The sequence below is a fragment of the Mobula hypostoma genome, chromosome 10 (genome assembly GCF_963921235.1).
Source record: "Mobula hypostoma chromosome 10, sMobHyp1.1, whole genome shotgun sequence".
In the NCBI taxonomy this organism is placed as follows: Eukaryota; Metazoa; Chordata; class Chondrichthyes; order Myliobatiformes; family Myliobatidae; genus Mobula; species Mobula hypostoma.
Window position 1 is genome coordinate 114600686 of NC_086106.1, and position 10014 is coordinate 114610699.

Sequence of the window (10014 nt, forward strand, 5' to 3'; positions counted from 1 at the left end):
CACCAGAGGGAAGCAATTGGTGAGCAAGGAGATGAGGTGAGAGAGGGAAAAGGGAATTGGAAATGGAGAAGGGGCTGTGGTTGGGGGGCATTACCAGAAGTTTGAGAAATCGATGTTCATGCCAATCGGTTGGGGGCTACCCAAGCGGAATATAAGGTGTTGTCCTTCAAACCTAAGTGTGGCCTCATCACGACAGTAGAGGAGGCCATGGATGGACATATTGGAATGGGAATGGGAAGTGGAATTAAAAAAATGGGTGGCCACTGGGAGATCATAGAAACATAGAAAATAGGTGCAGGAGTAGGCCATTCGGCCCTTCGAGCCTGCACTGCCATTTATTATGATCATGGCTGATCATCCAACTCAGAACCCCGCCCCAGCCTTCCCTCCATACCCCCTGACCCCTGTAGCCACAAGGGCCATATCTAACTCCCTCTTAAACATAGCCAATGAACTGATCCTGCTTGTTCTGGCAGACGGAGTGTAGATGCTCGGTGAAATGGTCTCCCAGTCTAAGTCAGGTTTCACCAGTGTACAGGAAGCCACACTGGGACCACTGAACACAGTATGACCCCAACAGACTCACAGGCGAAGTTTCACCTCACCTTGAAGGACTATTTAGGCCCCTGGATGGTAATGAGGGAGGAGGTGTAGAGACAGGTGTAGCACTAATTCTGCTTGCAAGGATAAGTGCCAGGAAGGAGATCAGTGGAAGTTTCTGAGAATTATGTGCTGGGTGCAAAGGCTGGTGGGGTGGCAGGTGAGGACTTAGGCTGCATTCTTAAGCAGAAGGGTGACAGTCAGAGGTCGTGGTCCATGTAGGTACCAATGATATGGGTATGACCAGTGACGAGGTTCTGCATTGGGAGTTTGGGGAGTTAGGTGCTATGTTAAAGGGCAGGACCTCCAGGATGGTGAACTCAAGATTGCTACACACATCAAGTGCTAGTGAGGCTAGAAATAGGAAGATTATACAGTTTAACAGGTGGCTAAGGAGTTGGTGTTGGAAGGAGGGCATATGATTTTTAGATCAATGGGCTCTCTTCCAGGGAAGGTGGGACCTACACAGAAAGGACAGTTTACACCTGAACTGGAGGGGGGCTAATATCCTAGTAGGAAGGCTTGTTAATTCTGCACAGTGGGGTTTAAACTAGTGTGGCAGGGTGATGGGAGCCAGAATGCCAGAACAGTTAGTGGAGGCAGATGTTGGAAGACCTCAGACAAAGTCAGGAATCAAAGTCATGGTGCGACTAGTGTCCTGAGTTGTGCATATTTCAATGCAAGAATTATTGTAGGAAAGGCGGATGAGCTCAGAGTATGGGTCAACACCTGGAACTATGACATTATAACCATTAGTGAAACTTGGTTGCAGGAGGGACAGGACTGGCAGCTCAATATTCTGGGCTTCTCTTGATTTAGATCTGACAGTGCAGGAGGGACTAAAGGAGGAGGGGTGGTGTCACTAATCAGGGAAAATGTCATGGCAGTGCTCCATCAGGACAGACTGGAGAGCTCGTTTAGTGAAGTATTTTGGGTGGAACTGAGAAATAAGGAAGGTATGACCATGTTAATGGGGCTATATTACGGACCACCCAAAAGTCCTAGGGATTTAGAGGAATAAATTTGTCAAGAGATCGCAGACTAACAAGAAGCATAAGGTTGTTATAGTAGGTGATTTTAACTTTCCACATATTGACCGGGAATCCCATACTGTAAAAGGAACAGATGGTATAGAGTTTGTCAAGTGTGTTCAGGAAAGTTTCCATCATCAGTACATAGAAGTCCCAATGGGAGAGAGTGCAATACTGGATCTGCTGTTCGGAAATGGTATGGGGCAGGTGGCAGAAGTACATGTAAGGGAACACTTTGCATCTAGTGACCACAATGTCATTAGCTTCAAAGTAAATATGCAAAAATATAGGCTGGTCGCGGGTTGAGATTCAAAATTGGAGCGAGGCCAGTTTTGATGGTATCAGAAGTTATCTGGCAAGTGAGGATTGGGACGGGTTGTTTTCTGGCAAAGGTAAGTGGGAGACCTTCAAAAGTAAAATTTTGAGAGTACAAAGCTTGTGTGTGCCTGTCAGAATTAAGATAAAGATAAGTGCAGGAACCTTGACTTTCAAGGGATACTGAGGGCCGGGTTAAGAGAGAAAAAGGAGGTGCATAGCAGGTATAGACAGATATGAAGAAATGAGGTGATTATGGAGTATAGCTAATGCAAGAGAACACTAAAGGTAAAAATCAGGAGGGCGAAAAGAAGGCATGAACTTGCTCCAGCTGATGTGGTGAAGGAGAATCCTAAGGGATTCTACAGATATGTTAAGAGCAAAAGGATTGCAAGGGACAAAAATGGTTCTCTGGAAGACCAGAATGGCAATTCAGGTGTGGTGCCAAGACAGGTGGGGGAGATCTTAAATGAATTCTTTGCATCAGAATTTACTCAGGAGATGGGCACAGAGTCTATAGAAGTGAGGCAAAGCCCCATCAACTTTGCAGAGGAGGGGTAGTTTGCTATACTGAGGCGTATCAGGGTGGATATATCTCCAGGGCCTGACAAGGTGTTCCCCTGGACCCTACAGGAGGCAAGTGCAGTAATTACCAGGGTCCTAGCAGAGATATTTAAATTATCCTTTGTGATAGGGAAAGTACCAGGGGATTGGAGGATATCCAGTGTTGTTCTGCTGTTTAAAAAAGGCTCAAAACATAAACCAGGAAATCGTAGGCCAGTGAAGATGACATCAGTTGTAGGTAAGTTATTGGAAGGTTTAAGAAACCGGATATATAAGTATTTGGATAGACACCTACAGATTAAGGACAGTCAGCATGGCTTCTTGTGTGGTAGATCATGTCTAATCAATCTTATAGAGTTCTTTGAGGAAGTTACCAGGAAAGTGGATGAAGGCAAGGCAGTGAACTTTGTCTACGTGTACTTAAGCAAGGCATTTGGTAAGGACCCGCATGGGACATTGGTCAAAAAGGTTCAGTCGCTCAGCATTCAAGATGAGCTAGTAAATTGAATTAGACATTGACTTTGTGGGAGAAGCCAGAGAGTGGTAGTAGATGTTTGCCTTTCTGACGGGAGGCCTGTGACTAGTGGTGCACCACAGGGATTAGTACTGAGTCCGTTGTTGTTTGTCATCTGCAGTATATCAATAAACTGGATGATAATGCAGTTAAAATGGATCAGCAGATTTGCAGATGACACCAAGTTTGGGAGTGTAGTGGACAGTGAGAAAGGATATCATGGCTTTCAAAGGGATCTGCATCAGCTGGGACTAGGCAGAATAATAGTTCAGCACGGACTAGATGTTCCTGTGCTGGAGTGCTCTATGTGTCTCATCCCCCACTATTGCCATTCCTGTGGCTTGTACTTCAGAACCAGGTCCTGCATGAAACTATATCTCACTTTTAGTGCCGCCTGTGTTCTTGTGGGCATTTTGCATGTTCCATGGAACATTGGTTCCAGCAACATCAAACACTTTTAGTCAGGGTTCTCCCATTCCATAGTCTGCAGACTGAGCGCTCCCACACGGCCCAGTAATGTGCCATTCGCCTAGTCTCCTTAGCCTGACTACACATTCATCATGTTAGCTCAGCGCTAAACACCATCACTCCCACAGTCTTGACTGATAAGCTTCAGAACCTGGGTAATGCCCCTCTGTAATTGGATCCTTGACTTCCTAACCACAAGACCGCAATCTGTGTGGATTGATAATAATATCTCCTCTTCGCTGACAATCAACACTGGTGCTCACTGCTCTGCTCCCTCTACGCCCATGTCTGTGTGGCTAGGTATAGCTCAAATGCCATCTGATGATGCAACCATTGTTGGCAGAATCTCAGATGGAGACAAGAGGGCATACAGGAGCAAGATATATCAGCTCATTGAATGGTGTAGCAGCAACAACCTCACACTCAATGTCAGTAGCTGGTTGTGGACTTCAGAAAGGGTAAGACGAGCGAGCATGAACCAATCGTCATAGAGGGATCAGAAGTGGAGAGAGTGAACAATTTCAAGTTCCTGGGTGTCAAGATCTCTGAGGACCTAACCTGGTCCCAACATATTGATGCAGCTATAAAGAAGGCATAACAGTGGCTATATTTCATTAGAAATTGGAGGAGATTTGTTTTGTCACCTAAAACACTTAAAAACTTCTACAGATATACCGTGAAGAGCGTTCTGACAGGCTGCATCACTGTCTGGTATGGGGTGGGGGGGTGGAGAGGTGGGAGGGAGGGGATGGCTGGCTACTGCACGGGATCAAAAGAAGCTACAAGAAGTTGTAAAATTAGTCAGTTCCATCTTGGGTACTAGCTTCCATAGTATCCGAGACTTCGTCAAGGAGCATTGCCTCAGAAAGGTGGTGTCCATTAAGAAGGACCCCCATCACCCAGAACATGCCCTCTTCTCATTGGTACCATCAAAAAGGAGGTATGGAAGCTTAAAGGCAGACTCTCAGCGATTCAGGAACAGCTTCTTAGCCTCTGTCATCTGATTCCTAAATGGACATTGAACTCGTGGACGCGACCTCACTTTTTAAAATATTATTTATATTTTTGCACTATTTTTAATTTAGCTACTTAATGTACATATATGTATTTACTGTAATTGATTTACTTTTTATCTATATCATCATGCATTGCACTGTTCTGCTGTCACTAAGTTAACAAATTTCACAACATATGCCAGTGATATTAAACCTGATTCTGATTCTGATGTTTGCCACATGTGCCAAACTTGTAATATTAAAAAATCTCTGATTAAAATGCTCCTTAAATGTTTTTCCTCTGTTGGCCTAAGAGAACAAGGATTCTAGCTTCATACAGTACAGAAACACAGTCACATTTGTGTAACTAGGGCTCATTGGGCTAGAAGGGACCATTACTGTGCTGTACCTTTAAAAAAAGTAATAGGGCCTTCAGCCCACCTGAGATAGCACTAACCATCAAGTACCCATTCACACTACTCCTACACCAATTTTATTTTGTTCTCCCTACATTCCCATCATCTCTCCTCAGATTCTGTCATTCATCTACATAAAAGCAACCTGAGTTCAGGATAAGATGGGGCTTTTTCCCCTGAGGGATGACCTGATAGGAGTATATAAAATCATGAAGGGTGTGGAGTCTACAACTAGAAGGCAAAGGCATAAGGAGTGAGGGGGGAGATAGGTTGATACTTTATATATCCCAAGGTAAATTACAGTGTCACTGTAGCATTACAAGTGCAGAGATATACAAATATTAGAAGAGAAGTAAGAAAGAATAAAAAGTAAGTAACCTCAAACAGTCTAACAGGAGGGGGTCATCACTTCCCCGGCTATAGGTTGACTCATTATAGAGCCTAATGGCCAAGGGTTAGAATGATCTCAAGTAGCACTCTTTGGAGCAGCACAGTTGTCTTAGTCTATTACTGAAAGTGCTCCTCTGTTCAGCCAAGGTGGCATGCAGAGGGTGAGAAATATTGTCCAGAATTGCCAGGATTTTCCATAGGGTCCTTTGTTCTACCACAGCCTCCAGTGTGTCCAGTTTGACTCCTACAACAGAGCCAGCCTCTCTAATCAGTTTATTGAGCCTGTTTGCATCACCTGTGTTGATGCCATTACCCCAGCACACCTCCATGTAGAAGATTGTACTGGCGACAAAAGACTGGTAGCACATGTGAAGGAGAGGCCTGCATACTCCAAAGGATCTCAGTCTCTTCAGGAAGCAGAAGCGACTTGGGCCTATCTTGTACACAGCCTCTGTATTGGTGCTCCACTCAAGTCTGTCATCCAGGTGCACCCCCAGGTACTTGTTAGTCCTCACCACATCCACGTCTTCACCATCAATAGTAACAGAAGGCAGTGCAGGCTTCGTCTTCCTGAAGTCCATCACCATCTCCTTTGTCTTACCGATGGTGAGCTGAAGATGATTCAGCTTGCACCATTTGACAAAGTCCTCCACAAGGGCTCTGTATTCATCCTCCCATCCTCCCTCCTATTGCTGAATCATCAGAGAATTTCTGCAGATGACATGACTCAGTGTTGTAATTAAAGTCCAAGGTATACAGGGTAAACAGGAATGGAGTCAATACAGTCCCCTGTCGGGCCCCGGTGCTGCCTATAGCCATGTCTGGCACACAGCTCTGAATGCACACAATCTGTAGTCTGCCAGTCAGGTAGTCCATTATCCAGGATACAATGGAAGTGCCAAGCTGCATTGAATGGAGATTTAAAGGGGCAGCTTTTTCACATAGAGGATGATAGGTTTCTGGAACAAATTACCAGAGATGGTTATAAGTTTAAAAATACATTTAAACACATATGTGGTTAGGAAAGGTTTGGAGGGATATGAGGCAAACATAGAACTAGTTCCAGAGGCCAACTTGGTTAATATGGATAAATTGGGTTGAAGCGTCTGTTTCTGTGCAGCAAAAGTCTAAAATTATACTTTTTTGAAGGACAGCAGCCACCAACTCACACAAGCACCTCAGGGAACATTCATGAAGGAAGAACGTGCAAACTCCGCACAGATGGTGCCAGAGGTCAGAACTGAACCTGGGTCACTAAATCTGTGAGGCAGCAGCTTTACCACCCTCATCCATAGTTCGGAGTTTGTAGGACCACCAACATCTAATCTTGTCCTTGGCCCAGCAGCAGGTGCAACAGTATCAGCCTCCCATCCTCACCTATTGCTGTATTACTCTGTTCCATGTCCTCCCCAGGACGTAGATCAGGGGTTCCTAACCTGGGGTCCATGGTCTCCTTGCTTCATGGTATTGGTCCATGGCATAAAGAAGGTTGGGAAGTCCTGACCTAGATGATATTTCACACCCTCAGACCACTTCCACTCATTCTCTATTGGTAGCCACCAATATATGACAAACTCATTGTCACATCCAATGCCTGACATAATTGCTGTTCTACCTTTATAATTGCCCTTTTAATCCATTCAGCCACAACTCAGCGAATGCATGACCATTGCAGTGTCCATGTCTTGTTGCTGATGTTCAGACACATAACAAAAATATTGCTACCAACATATATCTCGAATGAAGGCAATCAACTCACAACTAGTAGTAGTGGCTGGTGCAGTAATATATCGAAGGTAATGACTCACATGACATACTGAATATTTAAAGCTATACAGAAAAGTCATACTTGGAATATGCTGTTCAGCTTTTGCCACTCTGCTATAAGGAAGATGCTCTTAAGTTAAAAAGAGTGCAGAGGAGATTTATGAAGATGTTTCCGGACTTGAGGGACGGACTTATGAAGAGAGGTTGAGTAAGTTGGGACTTTTTTTTTATTGGATCATAAGAGAATGAGGAATAATCTTATCAAAGTGTACATAGACAATTATGAGGATCAGAAATTTACCTTGAACTTTCAATGCACAATGTCATTTTTTCCAGCATCGGGTCATCAAACTAGAAGGTGCAGACTTTAGGTAAGAGGGGATAGATTTAATAGGAACCTGAGGGGCAACTTTTTCATTACAGATAATGGTCAGTATATTGAACGAGCTGCCAGAGGAAGTGGTTAGAGTACATTAACAACATTTGAAAGGTACATTGAGTAGCACATGGAGAGGAAAGGGGCAAATACAGACAAATGAGATGGACATAGATGGGAATCTTGGTTGGCATGGTCCAGTTGGACCAGAGGGCCTGTCTCTTTGCTTTATGACTCCACTAACTGGGTGGTGGGATAGAGATACATCTCTACCAAAGGAGGTGAAAATATTCTTTCCCTCCATTAATCTGCAGGTCACCCTTGAGCAAAGTGTAGCACCTGCTTGCCCCCCCCCCCCCCCCCGTCAGGGTCGCGTAAAGACATGGGAGCAAATAGTGAACGGTCATATGAGCAGCTGGTGCACATCACAAGACCTGGTTATGCAACCACTGACACCAGGCAATCTCTGAAGAGTATTGATAATGGCTGGGGCCACCTGTTTTGTAAAGACACTGTTCAGAAGAAGGCAATGGCAAACCCCTTCTGTAGAAAAAAATGCCAACAACAACCATGGTCATGGAGATCTTGAACACCCATGTCATATGACATGGCACATCATGATGATGGATTCTCAAATATCCTAGAGTAAGGAGTAAACTGAATGTAAAAGAGATGTAATGGGTGCCATAACTATAAGATAGCTACCAATATGTCCATTAAGAATACCCTAGAATCTTCAAACCTACCTCAGGGAGTTGAAAATAGATGCATTTCAGGTGAGGTTAGAAAATAACATGGGGTGGATAGCTTATGTTGCAAGGATGAGGTGAGGAGGGGTGAAAACATTCTCTGAAATTTGTTTGTTACCACATTGTGCAAGAGCACATCATCAATGCACTCATGATGAAACTATGTTGGTTGACTTGAGTGACTAACAAGAGTTGAGCGTTCCCTACAAATCAAGAGACAAGTTAACTCCAGCTTTTCTGAATGCCCTTATTTAGACTCAAAATTTAATCCCTGAATTGCACTCAGATAGTTTGTTACCATCTCTTTTCCTAGCTTCAGGGTGTGCTGACTGCTTGGACGTGGAGCTAGATTTCTCTCTGAGAACTTAGCAAGCACTGAATCAATCCCAGTTATGACAAGCATTGTTCCTGTCTCAAAATTCTTTCACGTATCAATCTATAGTGTTTTGACATTCTCTGAATTGAGGCACTTTATAGATTTTACAGGTGGGTGGAGAGACGAAAGAAAATAAGCAAACCACAGTGGATTTGGCTTCCTACTGCTCAATGCCAAAGATATGCACACAGCAGACAAGCAAGCAAGAACTGCATTCAAATGAGATACCCTTCCTGTGATTCCAAAAACTTTGGCTGAAGGGCATCAACAGGACCTCCTGCTGACTCTGGAATCCATAAATTAATTCTTACTCTTAATGTAATTTCACTGAAGGGAATAAGTAAAATAAAACTCCAGAATGCGATTCATTTCTAGTTATTTTATGTTCAAATAGACCTCTGAAATGGATTTCAGACTGCCTTGAAAAATGATAGCTCCAGTTTGCTGAATGCTGAAGACATAACTCCGAATATCTCTTTACAACTCATGTATTCCATATTATTTTTTAAAGCATTGGAACATAGAAATAGAACATTCAGTAGAAGAGTACAGCACAAGAACAGGCTACTTAGCCCACAATGTTGTGCTAAACCAATTACATTAGTAATTAAACGCTTCTGCCATTACGATGTCCATATCCTTTCATTTTCCTCACATTCCTGTGCCCATCTAATTGTCTTTTAGGAGTCCCTAGTGTATCTGCCTCTAACTCCACTGTAAGTAGCACATTCCAGACACCCAACATCTCTCTGTAAAAAACAGGCCCCTCACATCTCCTTTAAATTACCCCCTCCACCTTCAATGCATGGCGTCTTCCTTTGCATGGTGGCTGTTAGCTTTTGAGTGTTTAAGTATAGCTTTTCTGTAAATTGTATTATATTTCTTGTTTTTCTGCCAAATTCCTGCAAGAGGATGAATCTCAAGGAAGTATGTGGTAACATATACGAACTTTGAAGAAAACGGTGCTGGAGGACATGCTACTTTGAAGTGAACATACAATAGGTGTAAATACAAAGAATTCGACAAACTATTTGTAAAAGGGAAAATCAAAACTAACCTGACATACTTGACTACTACAGATCCTTTCATATAAATGAATTCCTTCAAAAAAATGAAAGCTCATGCTCGAATTATTACCAGACAACAGAAGCGATGTTTGTGGACTTCAGAAAGGGTAATACAAAGGAACATGAACCAATCCTCATAGAGGGATCAGAAGTGGAGAGAGTGTGCAGTTTCAAGTTCCTGGGTCTCTGAGGACCTAACCTAGTCCCAACATATTGATGCAGCTATAAAGAAGGCAAGACCGCAGCTATGATTCATTAGGGGTTTGAGGAGATTTGGTTTGTCACATAAAACACTTGAAAACTTCCACAGGTGCAACATGGAGAGTATCCTGACTGGCTGTATCACCTTCAGGTATGGGGGAGTTGGGGAAATTGCAGAAGATCAA